Raw genomic sequence first — 21,531 nt, forward strand, 5'->3', positions numbered from 1 at the left:
AACATTTTGTAAATATCATGCCTTCTTATGCCCATCCACTTGTTCTCTTTCGCATTATAGCAACTGTCACTGATTTTTTTTATCCTACCGGCATGCCACTGCACCGAATGTGTTTTGATCACTCATGCTCCCCAAAGTTGAAGTGATCAGCGAGAGTCTTATCAGTTCCAGATCGTGTTCGACACGGAGAGAATGCGAGAAGAGCACGTGCACGATCGTTCGCATTTAGTCGCGCGAGTGAGAGCTGAAGGTAACTCATTGAATTCGTGGGGAGAGCAACGCCGCACTGAGCTCCACTGATCGGTCCGTTGTTTTCGTTGGGGAACGAACGGTGATCTCCAACACGCCCGGCTCGATCAGTGACTTACATTCGTTCGTTCGGAAAACTTGTATTTCGCTTTCTCTCGTGCGTCGTCTTTGGAGGCAAGTTTTGGGTAAAATATCATGTACCTAGGCGTGTATTCTGGGGCCGGCGTGTGTGTGTGTGTATAGCTTGGTTCGGTCCAGCAGCCGCTGTAGAGCGGAACGCGGGGACTGGAATTTGGAGTGCGTGTACCTCGCGCGCCTTGCCGCGGTATCCCCAATCGAACAGGGCGGAGTGGTTCTCCCGGTTTTTATTTTTATTTTCTACGCCTTCCCGGTTTGATGCTTGCTAAAGTGGCCCGCCGCGGCGCAACGATAGATAGAAACGTTGCTGGCGTGTTTGATCTGCTCTGGATAGTGCAATCGATAGCGTGTGTGCTTGTGGTTTTACGAGGAAGCGGAATTGCATGCCGGATTGCTGCAGAACGTGGAACCTACTACGTGCTGAATTCGGGCCTGCAAGAGCCCATGTGCAATTGGAGATATGTTTATGCGGAATAAAAAAAACATTGCCCGAGTGCGGTGTAGAAAGTGGCGGATATATCGTGCAAACGGGAAAAACTTCTATGGTTTTTCGTAATTGAGTGAATCGAGCGAACATTGATAGGCGATGTATTAGCTTACCGATGGTGGAGAAAGCAAAACAGATAGATGCTATCGAGCCCGTGTGGGTTTTTTTTCACTAGTGCGACTTCAAGGCGAATTCAACTTTTACAATCGACCTGTGCGAAATAAGATATTGCTGCGGAAACATGCGATGATAATGGTTATGGTTTCATCTCATACTTCTGGGTTGAATGAATATGAAATAAGAGAAAAACTTCTTATAAACATCAAACTGTTCGGAATTTCACTTTGCTCTATCATCAAATATTGGAAAAAATTATATTACTACTTTTTGAAAATGTAAATCCGTGAATGTACAAAGCTGCACATTACGGAAGATCCTGAACTAATCTGAAATAGATGATAGATATCTTTATCTAATAAGATAAGAATTGGTTCGTCTCTAATCCATTAGAATCAGTATCAGGTAATCGAAGTATGCTATTATTTTCCTAAGTTGAGAGCAATTTTAATAAAAACTATTTCTTATTTCATTAAAGAGAAAATTGTTTAAAACCGTCTATGCTCGTGAATAGCACAAAACCTATAACTAAATTAGTAATGGAATTTGTCTACGTTTTCTGTCACTAAGTTAGTGTCGGATTCTGATGAGACGATGTTAAAACGCAAATTCCATAACTAATTTAGTAATCGCAGTACTAATCGAGTTCGAAGTTTTTTCTCGATTGATTTTATAAGAATTACCCAAAATACGGGTATGCTAGAAATCCAAGAAAGACAAACTCGCGTTATTTCACCGCCAAGCTGACTTGGTATTGTTTGGTGCTGCATCAGGGCCATGAAATGGTAATCAACACGTTATATTTGTTTATCACAACACTCGTGATGGTTGGTGTTGATAACGCGGGAGTATTTTTCGTTTCCGTTATGCAACCTCATTTACTAGTATGGTTGTATATCTACCACTGTTTCCGTCAGGAAGCACGAAACGGCAAACAAAAAAGTGGTTACCTACAGGTGTACAAACGGTGTTTGAAGTTCATGCGCTTGTTTTCACTTTTCATAAAAACATGCTACCGCTATCGTGGATGTGCACAGTTTTAGTCAAAACTGTTCAATGTTTCTAAATTATAGTGGCGTGGCTGGCTGTATGAGGCTTGTATTACAAAGTGTTTACTACACGGAAAACAGGGAATTTTTATATCACGAAAAACCCTGGGATCCACAGTGAAATTTTATTACACTATCAACAACCTCTGCAATACATTTGCAGGTTAATTATGATTATAGAAACGTACAATAAGGTGTTTTCCTAAGCTCCCTCGAAATCGTTTCGTCTCTTCCAATTCTAAATAATCCGAGCACCTATTTTGAAGTTACGTTTGGACTTTGTCTTATCACTCACCTTTCAACAGATGGACGCTGAATGCCAAAGCGTAACACAACTTGTGCTTATGAAGCAAACATTTTATCCTCAGTGAAGTTCCGGAAGCACAGAAGTTCTCATTTTCTGATCGAACAAACACACCAAAATTTGGTTGTCGATTTCAGTAAAATTTTGCTGAATTTTCATCAGCTGAAAGTTTCTGCAATCGAAGATGCCAAAAGATCGGTAATTTGAACTGAATCAGTTTGGCAGATTCACTTTGCTGAAAATTCAGCAATTCAATTTGTTAAATTTGCAGTAATCCAGCACGGAATACTGAGAATTCGGCAGCTGCACTGTCAATTTGACACTTTTAATTGCTGATTTTCAGCAAAGTGAATCTGTCAAATTGACATAATTCGAATTATGAATGCAGTATTTAGGAATGTTTAACCTTAAAGGCGCAAAGCAATTTTTTTTTCAAATTTTCTGAAAATTGTTTCACAGCTTTATTACGTTGCTTTGTTAATTTTGAGATGGTTTTCGCAATGTTGTTTTAAAACAACAATGCGCATGTATGGGTTAAGGTTGCTTGCGGTTTCAAATTCTTACTATTACAATGAGAAAAGAATAACTCCGTTCAAAAATATGTTTTTATGATTTGGGAGTTTGTTTATGATGCATCGATCGAACCATGAACAATATTTTCAAATTAGACAAAATGTCGCTTGATTTACGAGCACATGAATTGAAACGCGAAGAATAGACTATTGAATCGTAAAATTATTCAAATCATAAATAATGATTCTAAATATGTGAACTAGCACAAAATTCGGTAATAAAACCGCTGCTAACAATGTGAATCAATGGCATTAAAATTTAGCAAAATCTGAAGCCACATTGCTAGTACCATGACTTTATACCCAAAACGAATCTTTGGGAGCGGAAATGATCTGTTTTTTCGCTCTCGCACTGTGAGCGTGTGATGCGTTAGTGTTCAACTAACCTTATACTTGTGCGATACAATATCGTACCCCATAGCTATAAACTTTGCAGTTGTGTTTGGTTTATAAATATCAGTGAGTTTCTCTGGAAATTGCAATATTTTAATACGAGAGCCATTTTTTAAAAGCGCTAACGATATCTTTAGACATATTTTTAAATTTAATACTATTTGACATAAAAAACTAAATATCAGTTCAAATCAAAATGCATAAGTTATCCGCATTTCTCTATCAACAACAATAGCTTTTTCGAAAGGCCCAAAAAATTTCCTATAACTTTCTCTTTGACATCAAGGCAATATTGTAAACCATTTGAAAGCTACATGAAAACAACCAAAATACATATGATGTAACTGCATAGTTTAATAATCAGACCCTATGGTTGATTAATATTTTGATTGTTTTCGTGTAGCTTTCAAGTGGTTTAAAATATCGCCTTGATGTCAAAATTAAAATGACAAGATTTTTTTGGGCCTTTTGAAAAACCACGTCCTGATGTCCTGGTTGAAAAGATACCAATTAAATTTTGGAAGATATATAGCTTTGAAAAAACCAATTTTTGTTTTGAAAATCGCCTGTAACTATGCAAGCAAAAGATAGAAACTTCATTGCTTCAACAAAAATATGCCATTATAACTCTTCTAAAAACTTCTAGAACAAAGTATTTGCGAGAAATTAACACATAAAAAGATATTAATAGAAAACCAAATTGTCAAGAGCCACCCTACCATAAATATTGCAAAAATCATAGCACGTGAACCATTAGAGATAGCCATACAGTTTCTTCAGAAAAGTTGCTTCAATTGGATTGATTTATAACTTTGTAGAACATTATGTAGCTCAATTTTACATATCAGAAAAGTTGATACTTTGAATACCCTAACCACAAGGACCACCCTAATTCAACTAATATAAAAAAATCGACAAGTTCGAAGAAAGTTTGCTGAACATACTTTATGTCTGAAACCGACGGTTTCAGCGAAAACAGTTTTGTGTTCCTAAATACAGCTTTGGGACCGTAATGCAATGGTAGTTTTGCAGTTGCATCAAAGCTAGCTCACAAATCGTGAGATAATGGTTGTCATTGGAGATTGGAAAGCACCCACATTTACTTCTACGTCAGGAATAGCCCAGGGAAGCTAATTGTGCCGTTTATATTTTTGCTTTACTTCAATGCTCTGCATTTAGTGCTAACGTTTTCTCTCAGATTGTTCGCAAAAAAGAATTGATAATGTGGGGCCTTCTTTATCGACATTTCCTGGGTTTTTACTCGCCTGATCAGTTTATTAATTTCATCCGTTTATCTTATTTTATCTGCTGTTTTCATTTTATGCACTTTTGTATTCTCAATTTTTTTCAGTTCATGCATTTTATTCATTTTAGCACTGCTAAATTTTCCACTCATTTGTTTTGATCATTTCATCCAAATTGGTATTTTAACACAATTGAATTTGCTTTGTTATTTTTTTGCCTTTTTTAATTTTTCTTTTTTATTATTGAATTCATTTTATTCTGTTTCTTTCTTCTTATTTTTATTCATTTTACAATTCTATTCATTTTTAAATTTTAATCTATGTATTCATTTTATTGATTCTCTTAATTTTATCCGTATTATTTATTTATTTTATTTATTTCGTTTATTTTTTAAATTTAATTTAATGTATTAATTTCATCCATTCAATTATTTAATTCATTTAATCTATTTATATATTTTATTAATTTTATTTATTTTGTTCATTCTATTCATTTTATCCATTTCATTGATTTTATTCGTTTTATTATTTTTATTCATTTCATTCATATTGTTCGTTTCATTACCCTAGCAACACCAGTTGTTGACTAGGAGTTTCAGCAACATAGTTCGTTACATAAAGGTATATGACAACCATTATTGCGCTGGTTTAGCAACCCAAAAAGCGCACGTGTAAAAGCCTTTGCTTATGCAACTAATCACTGTCGTTGCTTGTTACAAGTGCTGCTTGGGTAATTTCGTTAATTATAATACTTTTATTACTTATTAATTTTATTCATTTAATTAATATAATTCATTTACTTCATTTGATTCATTTTATTGATTTTTTTCGCTTAATTTAATGCATTTTATTCCTTTTTTTAATTTTATTCGTCATTCTTTGTTTTTCAGTTATTTGTTTTTCATTATATTCATTGTTTTCATTTTCTTACATTTCAATCAGTTTATTCATTCTATTCATTTTATTAATTTTATTCATTATATTCACTTCATTCATTTTATTCTTATTTTAAGTTCATACATTTATTAATTTTCTAGACGATGTTCAGTGATTTCTTTTATTCATTTCATCCAAATTTGACTCAATTTAATCTAGTATATTAATTTTGTTGCTTTTTTTGAAATTTTCTATTTTTTTATTGAATGGGTTGAACTAATTTGATTTATTCTTTTTATTAATTTGGTTCATACTACTCCTTTTTTGAAAACTTTTTTTAATTTTTTTGCATCGTTCATTCATTTTCTATCATGTGTTCAATTTATTCGAAGTTTTATTCGTGTGGAACTAAATACTGTGTTCATCACACCTCTATTTGGGAGCTAGTTCGCATGAGTTCTGCAAATTAATCAATAATCCAACAGTGATATGAGTAAGAAATGTCTCATTTCACTGCCAGGTGGATTAGGTCGGTTTTCAATTCGTTATTTCTTAAAAACTACTTTAGATAATTTAATAAAATTTTGCATATATTTTTAATAAATCTATTTTTTTTGTTCTCCATGCCAAAAAAAAAATAAGTAGAGCGTATTTTAATTTTTGGAAACAAATAAATAAAAAATCACAGTAAACCGTCACAGTCGAACTCTGCATATGGGTCATTCCATGCGAAGTGATCAAGGCACGTGTAATCGACCTTCATGGATTTGAACCAAATTTGCAGGAATTGTTCATCTAGGGCCAATATATAAAAACCCAAATTTTTGTGTCAATTGAACCACCCCTCGGGTCATGGGAGCACCCCCCGTTTTGGCAAATTGCCAAAACCCTTGATTTTCTTTTAATCATATCTCCGGTTCTATTTACTCTAGAATCAAACTACAAGATGGCTTTTGAAGAAAATGATTCAAGGAATCTAGAAAAAAATATTATTTTTTGCCGGCAGTGCTGCCAACTACGCGATTTTTTCAGTTAAATATTTAAAGTTAATAATTCTCTCAATACATATATTTTAATTTTGAAAGTTTTAATGCCATCGCGTTCCTCAGTCATTTTTACATAAAGAACACTTATCATCCCAATATAATATGAGCGCGTCCTGAGATACACCGTTTTGAATAAAAAAAAAAAAAAACACCATTTCCCATATAAAATCGCAAGCGCACAACACTAAAAAACCAACTTGCGTATTCTGAGTTCAAACATAATTTTTCGTGAAGTAGACGAGAAATGATGAAAAACTACGTTTTTGGTTTGCTTCTAGCAGATCAGGGTCGATTTTTATGACCGTTTGAAGATTTTCTCAATTTTGGCCAATAAAAATGGATTTTTATATGAGAAAATGGGAGTTTTTCCCTTCAAAACAGTATATCTCAGAATGCGCTCATATTATATTGAGATGATAGTTGTTTTTTAAGTAAAAATGCCTGAGGAACGCGATGGCCTTAAAATTTTCAAAATTAAAATATATGTATTGAGATGAAAATTACCTTTAAATATTTAACTAAAAAAATCGCATAGTTGGCAGCACTACCGGCAAAAAACAATATTTTTTCTAGATTCCTTGAATCATTTTCTTCAAAAGCCAACTTGCGGTTTGATTCTAGAGTAAATAAAACCGGAGATATGATCAAAAGAAAATCAAAGGTTTTGGCAATTTGCCAAAACGGGGGGTGCTCCCATGATCCGAGGCGTGGTTCAATTGACACAAAAATTTCCATCTCCATCTTTTTTGATCACTTCGCGTGGAATGACCCATATAATAACATCGTAATTTTAAATTAAAACTCACACTCTCTCGCAAATCGAAAACGGTGCTCTCCATTTTTAGTACTTTCTTCTAGTTAAGGAAAAAAATACTACTTAGAGTTCAACGGGGCATTTGCCATATTCTCACCCACAATCCATGGACAAGCATAGACTTTTGCATGTCCCCCACCCTCCCCTAAAGTGTTACTATGTTTTAATTGTCGCAAGGTTCTACTGTACCGATTTTGTTGGTTATTTTCGGCAAATTTGAGACTAAGAGAAACGAAAGCAATGAAATTGAAAGACGGATAGGTATTCTAGAACGAATCAGTTATAAACTTAGAACCGAATTTTCTAAGTGGTATATGGGTGCTAGTTGTACATATCACAAAAAAAAATTAAAAGTCCATTGTAATACCGGTATCATGTTCTCAAATATAAAGACAATTAGAAAGACAAAATATATTTGCAATACATTTCTCTGCATCTGTGCTATGAGGATAGTAGTATGCTAACATATCTGGCACATGACAATCTAACTTTCATAGTTTCATAGCGTTGTTTGAGGGTGAAGGGGACGGGTTGAAAGCAAATTCACAATACAGACTGCATTCTCAAGGTAAAGGAAAGATGTTTCTTCATTCTATTGTTAAAGTGTTTTCGAAAAAGAAACGTTGTATTGTTTATAATTTCGTTATAGTTTCAAGTACGACGAGTTTCACATGTTGTATTCCCATCTACCACCCCTTTTTGGATAACCAACTCACACTAACCCAATTTAGCGATATACCTATCTGGTAACATCCTAGATTAATTGGGAGAGTTTGGAAATGTTAAAACAATCTCCTTCGTCTTTACTCGATCGAGCTCAAGGAGCCAGACTAGTTTTCATTCGAACCTTCATTTACGATGGAAATAAACTGTTTTCTTTCGATGGTCGATACATTTTTTGTTCAATGTAAGCTGAACCCTACACAGAACATGCAAGAGGGCAATGGGTTGTGTTCGAAAGACGCGAGCGTTGATTTTCTTTCCGTTCCATGGCCAGCCAGTTTTTGTGTTGAACGTAAACTGAACCGAGTACAAAGTCAGGGCTCGTATGCGAGTGCGGCATCATTTGTATGTTACACTCGTACTGGCAGCATCGTACATACACTCGTTCGCGGACGCGGTATAGACGGAAAGGTAAAGGAAAAGCTTGTTTCGTACCTGTCTCAAGTTTCCTGTCCATCGTTTGCTGAGAGAAGGTCACTACGCCAAGCGTGTCGGTGCCGGAGCACTCGTCTACTTAGCAGCAGTGAATATTTTGCCACCGAAGTATTGGAGCTAGCAGGTAATGCTGCCCGCGATAACAAAAAGCTCAAGAAAAGGCCTGCGCAACTTAAAAAGCCAACCTCATTATCACCGAAAGGTTTTTTTTAACCAAAATAAAGCTAAAGGAAAGGTTTTTTGTAAAGTACGCTGTGCTCTTTCGAATTGTATTTTCGATTGCTCGTATGTATTAACGCTCGACATACTTTTGCAGATTATACATTTTAAAACACATGTTGAATTAAAAGCAATAATAACATACCTTTGAGTCCATCTCCTAGTTCTAGTCCATCTATGTATGGGTCCAAACATTCACATACGCAAATACATTACTGCACGGCAGTTACATATCAAATGATATGAAGATCCGTACTCGGATTCACAAAGGTCACACGAAAAATGCTCAGCACGCTGAATAATAGCTATGTGATAATTGAGTTTGTAATGTCCAGCCAGTGCCTTGACTAGAATATTGCAATTGTACTTGTAAAAATGCAACAAATTCTTTGACATTAGTGGACGCACATCCGACAGAGAAGGTTGTGTTGGAAAGAAAATTTGCCAGCCACGCCAATGGTTGACATGTTCAGATGCAGTTCAAAAGCGAATCATGTGCTTTTCTTCCCGTAGACTTCTACGGAGCAAAACGTCCAAGTGCTCATTTGATCGATTGTTATAACTCTACAAGCAAATGCCCTTCAAGATCTAGAACTACCTGAAAAGAACTCAGGGTCTGTCATGGTTCCGTACAGCCTGGAAAGTGTGTGTCAAAAAGTCAATTGAGTACTTCATCTTCGCCAAACAAATAACTTTTTGAGTGAATTTCGAAATTTCGGAACCAAGCTGTTCGTCTAGAAGCATGCATAACCCGAAGAGAACGAGCCTCTTGTATGCTGCTATTATGAGTGAGTTAGTTTTAACTGTAACTGTAACTCACTTGGAGCTTCAATCGTTGAAAATACCCGTCAAATCTAGTTGCCAAATTCTCTTCGCAGAGGACCCAGTTCGTGAATTCGGGATTACGATATGTAACGTTATCTAGCGAACCGTTTAAATTATCTAAGATGAAGGATTTATGGTCAAATGATTACGGTTCGAACTTGTTCGGACGAGCCAGTTGCCTAACTCATGTGCAGTACTGTCAAAGCAGAGAGTTACATCTAACACATCGAGAGCCTTAGCATGGTTTTCTGGTGCCCTTGGCGGAGTCTCAGTTTTGCGCCCCTGTGGTGTTAACTTTGGCTTTGTTTTTCATTTCGACTTTCAAAAAATAATTTATGTACATGGAAATATCACACGTACTCCCTACCTAATTTCACGTAAATTTCTGCCACAAATCTTTTACTGTATATTTATGAAATCAGTTGGCGCTAGGTGTTTAAAGGCGACGGAGGGAGCATCTGTTCAGAAGACTGTATATTAGGGTGACAATGGCATATATGGGAAACAGGTGACCATCGAATTTAATAACTGAACGCACCTCTACAGCATTAACACTTCGAAAAAATCTTTTTGCGAAATTTTAGCTCAATCGGAAACGGTTAAGGGGTTGCGCCAAATTTTTGATGCTAAATGGTTAAGGATATAATGAAACGTCGAGATCTATTGCCACACTGAAATATTTTTTTAAGACAGTCTTTATGGAACTTGAAAAATTTTGGATTTGAGTTGAAGCTGGGGTTTGAAAAGGAAAAATGTGAAATGTCTTAGAAATGCATGAAACAACGGATCTTGTATCTTCTCGTAAAAAATTGTTTTGACAAACGTTTGCTCTACGGAACGTTGAACTGATTGGTGGATTTTCGATTACGGTGCATATCATTAGATTTGCATTAACAGTCCAAGGGCCGCCACGGCATTCCCGTTATATTCCAGACAGCACCCAACCATCTTTTTACACAAGCAAAGTTGTTGATGCTTTTATGATCTATTGCTGATTTAGTTTCTGACATATTCTTCGTTCCAGTTTCTAATAAAATAGGTTGCATCGAGCGCTATATCTTGTGAACCACATTATTCATCCACTAAAAAATTCAGACGTGTCTTTCAAATTATATTTCCTATGATTGCTGTGTCTTCTTTCATATTTTTTAATTTTCACTGTGCGTCTAGATCTAAGCCCGTTCATAAAAAACTCTCATGAAATGACCCAAATGATTCTAAGATATCGAACAAGGTTCGTCATCAAAGAATCCGTGTTTCCATTTCAAATCAAACACATTGAACTAAATATTCTATTATTCCGCAAGACGCAGAAATATTTAGCTGTGCCAGATATTTCGAAACTTTGCGTAGATAAGCTCAGAATTGTGATATGTTGTCTATGGCAAAAAAATGACGTTATTGGCGACAAGACTTTTAAGATGAACTAACGCGATTACATGCCCGCTCACAAAGTTGAGATCGAAGGAGTAGTTACCGATTCGAACTTGGTACGAGTGGATCTACTGAAGGACGGGATTCACTGTTTCAAGAACCTCTTGCTCCAGTGAGCTAATCGGAATGAAAATAGCATCGGACGGGACAAAATTATGTGTCCCTTCAAACTAGTGTCGGCTTTGGCGAGGCTGCTTTGCGTCTTCTTCGACAAGGATTGTCTACATTATCGGTTATTAATCCCGCGCGTCATGCATGTAGTATTGCACAAATTTCAAGCATATTGGTCTTTGTTATAATATTTTTTTCTCTCTTGAAAGATCGCCAAATATACTAGCAAGAGGGAGCTCTGGCACAAATTCGAGCAATCAGCACCTGATCTTGGACTTTTGAGAAGAAATAACGCTTCCAGGAACACCAAAAGTCTCATGTGACATATCAACCAGAGATTCAACTAAGTGCAGGTTTGGTTGGACCTAGGTTGGGCCGGTAACTTTGTGATATTTCGGGACTACTGGCGTCGAGGAGGCTTCAATGTTCATGGTGCAGCATGCGATTACCTTCTGGATGATAATTGATGCAGTTTTAAAAAGGTGATCTGCTTTTCTGCCCATGATCACATGCCCGTTCCCTTTGCTTCTATGAAACTGAGAAAAAGAGCGGAAAAAGCTTGCAAAACTTTTCATTATTTTTGATGAAATTTGAAGTCCTTGTGTTGTCAGTTGTTTATTCTGGACTAACATAACCGTAGCGTAGTCTTCTGGTACCTTCGGTAGAGTTCCAGCTATGTGCCTCTTGCCTGTCTACATTGGCTTTCTTTTTCAGTTCGACTTTCAAACAATAATTTTGTCTGTATCTGGGAATGATATTCTTATCATCACTTATTTGATGACTTAACCTCACTTATTTTTTACAGCAGCTCAAAGTTTTAGCGCCCCCATCAGGTTGGTGTCCTTGGCGGGGGCCAACCTGGCCAACCGCACGCTACGGCTCTGAACACATCTCCCCTACAGACCGTGCAAATGTTGGGTGATTTTCTCTATTGAGTATATGTAGATTTGTACTGCTTAAGCATTCTTTCTACTCAGTACCTCTCAAATTAATATCTGTGCTACCCCAAATTATGTGGTGAGCACTTGCATCACTGCCGATAGTTTGAAAGGCAAAATTACGAAAATTTCCGTACATCAAGTCGCCATTTTTTCGGTTCGTCAAATGAACGAAACCAACTGTTCATAATGCACAAAAATGCTTCGTTGCAGAAAACAACGAAAGAATTCGTGCATTGTACGATCATTTTAGTTCTATTTACCATTTTATTTTTTCAGTGTGAGACAGGTATATTTTTGGCTAATTCGAGTCGAGTCGAGTTACACATCACTTATTACCCTACGCGCGCACCAAAGAGTATTCTATTCTTATGCTCATCCTGCTACCGTTTCTTTGAAACCTAAATTCCTTGAACGACAAGCTTCAAGTACAGCGAATGGTTTAGATATCAAAGAAATTTCAAATTCTACTAATTTAAAATTTTTATTTCGCACGTGTTCGTCGCTTCACAAATTGACATCGCTGATATATTAATAGAAAATGATGCGTCTCCATCATCTATTACTATGTGTGTTAGTTTTTCGAATAAAATTCGTCTTAATTAATTTAGTTAAATATAGTAATCGTTTCTTCTAGCGTGTTGGTACTCTCGTTCTCGCTTGCATCAATCGCATTGGTTAGTCACCGCACGGTATCGTATCTCAGTGAAAAATCGGTAGGACGCTTCAGAGCAATAGCAAAGACCTCAATGATCCAATACAAAAAGAACCCGATTATTTACTGTCGTCTAAACTCAAGTTCATCATCAAACGCCGCGATTTAAAACAATTAGCACACAGCTGATGGCATTGTTGTTTTCTAATCGAATTGTGGTTATTAATATAATTTTGAATTCCAGCCCAGCGCACGATCGAACCCATACACGCGGTACCAATCAGTCAGGCTGCGCACATATAATTAACAATTCTGCTATTCAGCTTCTGTGTAGGAAAGAGTTCCGTCGGCGCAGTGGTGCATTCATAAAAAGTCGGTATTTATGATCGATGCTGTTCGATGTGCACTTCTTGCTCTGCGTCAGGTCCAGCCGATGTGCCAAGTGCGGTAATTGCGGATATCTTCTAAAGGTCAAGATAGCATTTACAGTGTGTGTGTGCGCGCCCACAAGAAGGTGAAAATCGAGTGTTTGCGCTAATATTTACGTTCTCCGTCGGTAGTGGTGGTGGTGGTGGTGATCGTGTGCGGTGAAGTACTTCCTTCCCAGCCTCTGCAACAGCTCATCTATAACTTGCTAAGCAGGAAAAAGTCAGTGCTAAAGTTAGCAATTATATGCTTTAATGATATTTTACTATCCACGAAACCCCTCCGCCAGAAAGGTGCTCTAAGTGTTTTGTTTTCACTCCAGCAGCGAAGATCCCAGTGAGAGATAGAAGTTGAAATATATACAGCCCGAAAAAAAACCTTCATTTGACATCAATTGTGTTCGTATATGTGTATGTGTATGGTTGTGAGTATTCGTGTGGTGTAATACATCAGATTTTTTTCCTCTGCCTTTTCTGACTGATGGCAATCGGCGATTGTTAACCAACGCGAAAAGGTTGACGAAGAAGAGAGAGAAAAAAGTGTGATTAGGAGAAGATTTAACGGATCAGTGATAAATTGTGGAGTGGAATAAAGGCAGCATAATAGCCCCCCCCCCCCCAACAGACCCTGAATCTCAGGCCCTCCCGTGACCGGTTCCAGCAAACGTGTGTGCGGCGAGTGCGCCCGGTGAGAAAGGCTCGGCTGATGCCGTCAAGCTATTTCTGAAGCGAGAAACAAGGTCAATGGGAGTGATTTTTTTTCTCCATTCGTAATCGGGTGGGATGGTGAATTTTGATTAGTGTGGAAGAAACCCGAACGAAAGGTACGGCCGAAGGAAGGAAACCGTAGCTAATTAATCGTTCTAGTTTGAGAATTCGTGTCTGGGAATTGTACAGATAATTGATTCATTACCAGCCACAAACGAACGGCACAGTGTTTTGATGTTCGCAGTTGTAATTGGTGCCGTTCGAATACTTCCGAGGCTGACGAGTGAATGGGGATTAATTTCGGCGTCAAACAGAACAAATCAGCAGAGTTGGAGTCGCGAGCAGTGAGCAGCTGAGGAATTCATTTGAAAGTGATTACTGGTAAGTGGTACATTCGAGCACATTGTAAATTCTTTATTTATTATTATGGTGATTGCTGGCTTAGTTATAGATCATTTATGCAGCTTTTACGAGTACTGGTAATTCAAAGGATTCAGGAATCAAACTCAGGAATTCGGTTATAAATGCTTCAGCTAGTTGACTATATACGGATATACTCGAATACGCTACTAAAAGTTGAGTTAACCGATTTGGATTCAGACCAAAAAACAGCTTGTAGTCGGTGCTTTGCTCAACATTCTTCAATAAATAAGGCCTGATGATTTTTGCAAACTTTTGAGCAACAGCGGAAATTTGAAATTTTAATTACAATTTTTTTCCTTTTTTATTTCGCCTATGTTAGTCACATTTGCTTTTTTACGTTTTAACGACATTCAAAAGGCAAACAGAGATGAACAGCAGCAATCATCATTAAGATTGATGCTAATCGTCGACAGGTTTTCAGTGGTGATCTTGCGTGGCTTAATTTTTGCCGGTTGTCACGGTAAAGATAGATACGTCTACCTTTATCAGGACACATGTTAGTGAACTCGGGTGATTCGTAGTTATTCTGCCTAAGCTCGACCCTCAGTAACAGAAGACAAAGATTAAGCCCGTACGATATTAAGCCTGTTCTAATGACCCTGCCACTTCTAGTTTTCAGATCTGTTTACTTCACATCCTTACTCTCACTTTAGTACTATGGCTCTAAGTTTCATAATTTTCCCTACCCAGTAATCTCTAGCTAATTGAATGTCGTTAAAAATTTAATTACAATTTTAAAGTTAAATTGATTTGCGCGCATTATATGTTTTTTGTTTTAGTCTGTATTGCTTATACAAACACCACCGTGTTCACGCATATGTACACTGGGGTAAGGTCGAGGGCTCCGGTAGGTTGGGGGCCCGCATAAAATCGCACTATTTCGTTGTATTGGCGGAGCTAATTAAACTGCAGAAAATCAGCGTTTCCATTTTTTTCTGCCACTACAAAGATTGATGCGCGGGTATTGTTAGATGTGTAACCGGATTGAAAAGTAGAATGCACTTTAGGCTGTTAGTTCAAATTTAACATTTTTGAAGTGTTTCTGGAAGATTGAATTAAAATCATTTTTTCGATTTTGATGCATGTCCGTACACTCAAAATAAATGATCGGGAGTGTAAATGCATCTGTTTTGATGCTCTCGAACCGTGAGCGAAAAGCTCACAAATGATTCGTTTGTGTTCAACCAACTTCATACTTGTGCAATATAATATCGAACAAAATAGCTAGACGTTGTTGGCTACACAGTGCAGAGATAACAGAGATTGTGATCGCTACTTCAATGATAAGAAGTTTATATCGCTCATTCGAAGAGCTAGCAATCAAGTGTCGTTATGGCTTATGGTGCAAAAAGGCGTTTTTACCCAGTATATATTGGTCGGTTCCAGTCCTGGTGCTACCCGCTAGTATTTTTTTAGTAAGGCTTCCCGATCAGAATGAAAAAAAAACAAGATTATAACAGAATGCAATTTTCGTAGTAAGCTGTGCTATAAATCTGATCTCGTTAGTAATTAGAGTTTTTACTTAAAATAACAGAAAATTATAACAAGTAACAGTGCGAGATATAGCTATGTTTCTGTTATATGTTTCTGATCGGGTTAGTTTCCAACACAAACATACACACGGGATATTATTGACGATGCTGAAACGCCGGCAACGGAGATGAAAACGAGTTTGAAGCTCATATATGCCATTTTACGACACAGGAATCAGTACCGTCTGGCTCAAATGGCACATTCCCCGTGTTGATCGGAGATTTTGGTCTGTATAAGCAATTTTACGACACAACTAGTCTTTGTCGTCATAGCATGGATAAGAAAAAGGTGTTTTTCGCAAAAAAAGGTTTGTCGGCTGGAATATAGGAATCTGAAGGCCGGATTTTATTCTAGAAGTTTCAAATCGTGAGTTATTTATAGCAGCGAAGAAGAGAATGGGACAAAAAATGCAGCACAGCAATAATAAGATTGCGTGGGAATATTGGGGGGAATGTAAACAGTAGAAGAAAGGGAATCTTTGTGAGTCTTTTTGTATGTGAGTAGTATGCATCAGCAAACCCGTAGGTTGAAAATCCAAGCTCATTGAGTTTCCTCAACAAGTCGTCGACAACCAGGTTCCATTGCAAAGGTGGCGGAACGCCACCATAATAACAGTTGAGAATACTAACTTCCTTATCTCAGCGTGTCTCAGTGACGAGCAAAGAATGCGATTACTAAGCATTGCGTTTATCTAACCCGAGGCACATGCAGATACTCCTGGATCGCGCGTCGCTTCCAGAATAGACTAGAAGCACCCTCAATACACAAGAATAGTCCGAATGACCAGAATGAGATCTGTGAACATTGACCAGCTCCGGATCGATACTACTCTCGGAAAGTGTGTATCAATTGAGAACCTCTTTTTCGTCCGTTACATAAACACCATCGCTGGTTTTTAAGGAGTTCGAAAGAAATTCTTTAGATTTTGAGAGAATTTTATTTAACCTGGTAACCTCGTTCAGACCAGAGACATTAGTGCATAGATCTTGCCAGCAGCTTTGCAGATTCAAGACATTTCTTATATGCACTACGAGCTGACCTGAAAACCCTGGAGTTATCACGCTGACGCCAGTTTCAAGTTCGTATTCTCAATTTCAATCTAACCAAAAAACCGAATAAATTTGAAATCTTTGTCAATTTTCATAACTAAAATGTTTTAGTTGAAGAAGTCCACCATCTCGTTAGCAAAAAACTGCTTTGCGATGAGAAATGAAAATTGTCTTAATAAATTATATTACAAGGGATAAATGTTTTTTAAAACGTTGTGCTTCAAAACCCCCCCTCGTCCATCAATACTTCTTTCTTGCTATTTCTGAAAACTAGACCCAGAGCTCTATGCAGAATATGGAAAATATAGCCCATTGTTCTGGTAGAAAGAACATCTCATGAGGGGCCGTTCATATACCACGTGGACAGAAATTCCTTGGTTTTTGACGCCTTCCTCCCCTTTCGTGGACAAACTTTGTACTCCTACCCCCTACCCTCGAAGTCCACGTGAACTTTTCCCATTGTTTTGTTGAGTGTACATTTGTTTCTTTAGTTTTATGTTCCAGGAAGTTATGGATTTTTTCAATGCTTTGGACTACTGTGATTTTGAATGTTGTCCTTAAAACATATATTTTGTTTAAACTTTGTAAATTGTCTCCTTTTTAACAAAATCGATATAAAAAAGTATTTCAAACTTTGTATCCAAAGAACACATTTTGCATCCATCATAATAACGCAAAATGGAATTAACTCATACATTCTTGGAATAGGGCCTGTATCAAGTTATCAAATCGAAAAAATAATGGGAGTTGACTTACAGAAGAATGGATCAAATGTTTCGGAGAGCAAAATTGTATGATGTCAGTTGCAGAATTTAAGCGAATTGAGCGTTTCTTATTACATATTGGAAAAAAGCAAATTTGTTCTACATTCTAAAAAAGAAAGAAAATTGCCAAAAGTCCCCGTAGACAATTTTCGTACCCCTACCCCCCCCCCCCTCTCCATAGACAAGCGTGGACTTTTTCGTTACCCTAAACTGTCAACGTTGTATATGGATGGCCCCTTATTATTATTACTTTACAGCCAAATAATGCTTGCACCAAAACTAGTCGGCCTAATGGCATTCAGCCAAACAGCATTTAGCCAAACGACATTCAACGAATAGGCACTCAGCCAAACGGCTTTCAGCCAACAGGCATTCAGCGAACAGGCATTCAGCCAACAGACATTCAACCAACAGGCATTCAGCCAACAGACATTCAACCAACAGGCATTCAGCCAACAGGCATTCAGCCAACAAGCATTCAGCCAACAGGCATTCAGCCAACAGGCATTCAGCCAACAGGCATTCAGCCAACAGGCATTCAGCCAACAGGCATTCAGCCAACAGGCATTCAGCCAACAGGCATTCAGCCAACAGGCATTCAGCCAAAAGGCATTCATCCAACAGGCATTCAGCCAACAGGAATTCAGCCAACAGGAATTCAGCCACAGGAATTCAGCCAACAGGTATTCAGCCAACAGGAATTCAGCCATACGGTATTCAGCCAAACGGCATTCTGCCAAACGGCATTCAGCCAAACGGCATTCTGCTAAACGGCATTCAGCCAAACGGCATTCAGCCAAACGGGATTTGGCTAAACGACATTCAGCCAAACGGGATTTGGCTAAACGACATTAGGCCAAACCGGATTCGGCCAAACGGTATTTGACCAAACGGTTGAACGGCATTCGGTTAAGCGGCATTCGGTAAAACGGCATTCGGTTAAACGGCATTCAGTTAAACAGCATTCGGTTGAACAGCATTCGGCCAAACGGCTCATTCTGCCAATTGGCCATGCAATCTATTGGCCCTTTTGGCCAAGTCAGCCAAATAGCTTTCGGTTAAACAGGCCAAATAACCGAACACCCATTAATCGTATTTTTCCTTCATATTTTCCCATAAGGCGATGACGAAGATTTCGATCGATGTGAGCGAGTATCAAAAGGATGTGAAAATTGGCAAGGTGGAGAAGCTTTTGCATGCAGCTTTTTTCCAAAAATAATTGTTCGATTACCATTTCAGGGAATGAAAACTTCTGCACGAAAAAATATACACTGAAGAAAATATTACATTTTTAAAAAAAAATTAAAATTTGTGCTAAAAAATTAAATTACAAAAAAACAATTCTTCTAATTTTTTATCTTTTGTGAATGAAAACCTAAAGAAAAAAGATAGATTTTAAATTTAATTGCTGAATAGATAAACTATTAATAAAAAGTTAAACATGTTTTATAATTTCGTACAAATTGACAAACTATGATTTATCATGAAATATGGTTCTGAATGTCATTTCAAATCAAAACTCATTTAACGAAAATCTTCCAAAAATTGACAGTTTTCGTGATATTGGGAATTTCTTTCAACAAAAACAATAAATTTGTAAAAATTTGCCGGTTTTATAAGTTTTTCGTGTTTTTCCATCTTGAACTATCAACAATCAAACGTTCGTCGCTTTAAACATAAAAGGAATTCTTTAGTGAATTTGGGTCATGGACAAGCTAACAATAAGAAAGTTTTCCCTACAACATTTTTTAAAAATATTTTAAAAATTCATACTTTTTGCAATCAAAGATACTATTTTCTTATGCCATTTCAAATCGGAATGCTCATAACAAAAAAATTCAAAAATTTAGTTGAATTTTTTTTCAACAGAAAACATTTTGTTTGATTACGACTTTTTCATAAGTTATAAGTTTCTTTACAATAGGTTTGTGAAAACGCTCTTAACATTTCTTGTGATTTTTCTTTTGTTACAAAGGTGATATTGTAAACCCTTTGAAAACTACATGAAAACAATAAAAATATAGTTTAATCAACAGACCCTATAGTTGAATCATATATTCATTGTATTCTCGTAGCTTTCATGTGGTTCCCAACATCACCCTGATGTCAAAACAAGTTACAGAAAATTTTATGAGTAATTTGGAAAACCTAACGTACGAAAAGGTCGTAATAACACAAAATAATTTTATTTGTTGGAACACAATTAAAAATATCTCGAAAGCCACTACATTTTCTTTTTTTTGTTATGAGCATTTTGATTTGAAATGACATTTAGAACTATATTCAATAAAAAATAGTGTTTTGTACTGCAAATAGTTTGAATTTTAAAATTATGTTAAAAGTTGTTTTTAGGAAAACAGTCTTATTGATAGCTTATCCATCATCCAAATACACCGAAAAAGATTCTTTTTATGTTTAAAACGACAAACATTTCATTGTTGATAGATCATAAATTTTTGTTTTTGTGAAAATTGTTACATTTTTTCAGTGTATATTTTTTGTACAGTTTTCGTTCCATGTAACTACGGTGTGTTTGGTAGAATAAAGTTATTCGAAAAAAACACCATCTCCAAAACTTCAGTATGTGATAGAATTGACTTTGCCCTTTCATTTGCAACCAAAAGTAAAATATTCTGTCGGGGGCTCCAGAACAACTTTTTATTTTAATTTTTTTTTGTTTGACAACTTAAGTGTTACAATAAAATTGGTTCGCACGGGTTTACTCTTATTAGGTACTATAGACATTCAAAAATATCCATACAAATAAATCAAAAATCGCCCGAGAAAGTTATTAAAATGTTATCAATATTTCTAGATTCGTACGGGGCTTACGGATTAAGAAACCGTTTGCCAAAAATATTTTCATTTGTAAAAAAATGGTTTGCCTTATTTTAACAGTGTGTTTAGAAGAGCTTGAGTGCTAACGAAATCCCACCTTTAAGCGGAAAAAACACAATTCCAGATACCAAAAGTTATTGGAGAAGTTTTACCATGCCGCAATAACAAGGTGCAAAACGAGGTCTTATTATTATGTACACACCAAAAAAATATGAATTATACCGTTGACGTAACACAATTTAACAAACCGTAATTCATGAAACGAAGAAATATAAACGTTTTCCGTTTTCCGTTTTACATGAAAGCTGTACTTTACATGTGGAGTGCTATAAAATTGCACGTATCAACATTTAATGCAAACGCCATATGTGGAGTAAAATTACATGATTTACGAAATTCAGTTTCGTGTAAAATTAAAATCGAACGTAAAACTGTGTCATTTTTTACGCTCGTATATGTCAGAGTCAGGAGACGTAATTTTACACGATTTTTTCTAGGTGTCTACTCTCTTGAAAGTTTACTCCAGATGTTCGTGTCCTTCCATTATTACGTAAAGTGCGGATTTTTGTCCAACGTACAATGAAAATTATGATCGACCTTCGCCGTTCGCCGATGCTGAGCAATTAAAACAAAGCGTCATAATCGGACAGCAGCGAAATCCCATCAACTTGACGACACGCTAGATTGAGTTTCATTGAGCATCGGAGATTACACCGTAACAAGCTATCAAAACATTGCAAAAAACAACAACAATCTGCTAAAACAAAAAAAACCAGTGACCGATCGCATTACGTTTCATCCCGAATCAGCGGTGCAGAAAGTGTAACCACACGTCTGTGTTGTTCAGTTCGTCCTCCTCGGCTGCAGTGAGCGATGTGTGGTCATCCGTTGCCGGTTGGTTCCACCAATTGCTAGCTACCTTCAGGTAAGGATGGCTGGGTGGCGGAAAGTGCGATTGTGGGCTAGCTCCAACATCCATCGCGCTAATAAGCCGAGATACCTATATATGGTGGGGTTATGCAAGCACCGGGCGGATTCCACGCTCTAAAATGCTACTAATCGACGGAAAGTGATGGCTCTGTGTAGAGTGTGGTAGACTAGGCCGGCCTACTTGAATGAAGTAAGTAAGTGTAACAGCGGAAAAGTTATTTTCTCTCCATCA

At 36.9% G+C, this 21,531-nt stretch overlaps 1 protein-coding gene across 6 annotated transcripts in view; it reads left to right on the forward strand.

Moving 5' to 3' along the window:
• Nucleotides 1-368: 368 nt before the first annotated feature.
• LOC131689136 (uncharacterized) overlaps nucleotides 369-21,531 on the forward strand; it is a 537,510-nt gene continuing 516,347 nt past the window's right edge. For 3 of the 6 annotated variants that reach the window (XM_058974004.1, XM_058973998.1, XM_058973999.1), the window contains exons 1-2: nucleotides 369-434; nucleotides 12,874-14,143. The gene's annotated coding sequence lies outside the window, so the exon portion shown is untranslated. The remainder of the gene's footprint in view (nucleotides 435-12,873; nucleotides 14,144-21,531) is intronic. The other 3 variants (XM_058974000.1, XM_058974001.1, XM_058974003.1) reach the window with 3 other exon arrangements.

Source organism: Topomyia yanbarensis, chromosome 3, assembly GCF_030247195.1.
Source record: "Topomyia yanbarensis strain Yona2022 chromosome 3, ASM3024719v1, whole genome shotgun sequence".
Classification (NCBI taxonomy): domain Eukaryota; kingdom Metazoa; phylum Arthropoda; class Insecta; order Diptera; family Culicidae; genus Topomyia; species Topomyia yanbarensis.